Genomic DNA, 1,522 nt, shown 5'->3' with positions numbered 1-1,522 from the left:
GCTCCCTGGCTGCCACACCAAAGCCCTTCCCACTCTGGTATGGTTTAATCCTGTTCATTACTACAAATGCCAGTATGCAAATTTCACGCACCAAAACTTGTGCTTCTCCCTTGACATTCCTAGAGGATGTTTTCCACCTTCACTGCTTGGTTTGCCAAGGCAGGCTGAGCTCCTGTAGACATCTGTGAGATGATGACTGGGAAGTGTCGTTACCAAACCCCAGCCCTAAAAATTACCTGTCTTCAAGCAAAAAGTGTGGGCAGCTTGTATTCAGGCTTTTGCCCAGAGACCTGCTGCAAGCAAGGAGTAGCCTTTTACAACCACTGCTGGAAATTCCTCTTTTTGGCTTTCTCCTGGCAATTTTTGGCCATTTGGCATCACCTAATTGTGCTACCAGTGTTGTCACTATACTCAGCCTTTAAGCACTTTGTAGACCTTGTTGCTGGGCCATGTTTTCTAGGAGCTGCCCATGCATTTCTGGTACTGTAGTGAGCTCTGCTGCATCCATTCTTCATCCCATCACCAACCTGAAGGCTGTAAGGAAGAAAGAAATACGGAAGGAAAGGAAGAAAGGAAAAATATATTTAAAAAAAAACATTTCAATGGGGTCACAATTTATGTGTTGGAATTTTATACTGGCAATTGGGAGACTGGCTGAAGTTCTGCAGATACTGGCATTAAACTCTAAATTATTTATATCTACTTTGGGGCAATGTACAGGCCCTGACCCCAGCATTGATTTGCAACAGACTTGCACAACAGAGATGCTGAATAGATCCTGCATGCTTTGTGAACACTGCTTGGATAGGGAGAATTGGTGTCCAGCAACTGGAAGGTGCCTATACTGGGCTTCTTGCATCTTTCTAATTGTCAGGCAGTGTGTATTTTATTTTCAGATTAATGCCTGGGCTTCTGAAGTTGATAATAGACTGATATCTGCTTAGGTTTCATCCTTGGTTTCCAGTAAATCTCCAAAGCCATTTTAAATTTAAGACCTTTTCTCCATGCCAAAAGATGAACAGTGATCTTTTACTTTTGAAAAGTTTCACCTCAAACCACATTTGTTCTTTGAGAACATCAGCATCTTTCTGGCTAATCCCTCTCAAGGAAGCCATGAAGTTAAACTGTAAATTGCACCTCCCTTCATTTTTCAATGACTCATGCTTGTTATTATTATTGTTCTGCTTATCAGGGTATCTCTCTTTCTGGGGATGTATTATTTCATGCTTCAGCATCTCACCACAAAGTACATATGTAGTTTCCAACCACAAATGTAAGAGTAATTGAAAGAGAACTTTGGAAAGTGTTTATTCAGGAGACATGTCTCCTAAATCATGTCGAACTGGTAATCAAATGGATTCAATAATTGCCCTAATTTTAACTCAGCATAATGAGTCTTTCCAAACCCATGGTGGAGAACTACCCTAATTGAGTCCAGAACCTCTTGTGATAGTAAATGCTGAATTTTCTAAACAGATTTGAGTTCATGTTCTGTGTTGGAGGTGAGACTGTCTGCAGGAAT

The 1,522-nt window shown here is 41.1% G+C and overlaps 1 long non-coding RNA gene across 1 annotated transcript in view; it reads right to left on the bottom strand.

Annotated features, from left to right (window-relative positions):
- Positions 1–1,516, bottom strand: part of LOC108447826 — a 5,290-nt gene extending 3,774 nt beyond the window's left edge. Inside the window, exon 1 of the long non-coding RNA XR_001863523.1 lies at positions 92–1,516. This is a non-coding gene — a long non-coding RNA (uncharacterized LOC108447826). The remainder of the gene's footprint in view (positions 1–91) is intronic.
- Between the last annotated feature and the right edge of the window lie 6 nt (positions 1,517–1,522).

The sequence above is a fragment of the Corvus brachyrhynchos genome, unplaced genomic scaffold (genome assembly GCF_000691975.1).
Source record: "Corvus brachyrhynchos isolate BGI_N302 unplaced genomic scaffold, ASM69197v1 scaffold245, whole genome shotgun sequence".
Lineage (NCBI taxonomy): Eukaryota > Metazoa > Chordata > Aves > Passeriformes > Corvidae > Corvus > Corvus brachyrhynchos.
This window is presented reverse-complemented; position numbering and strand designations above follow the sequence as displayed.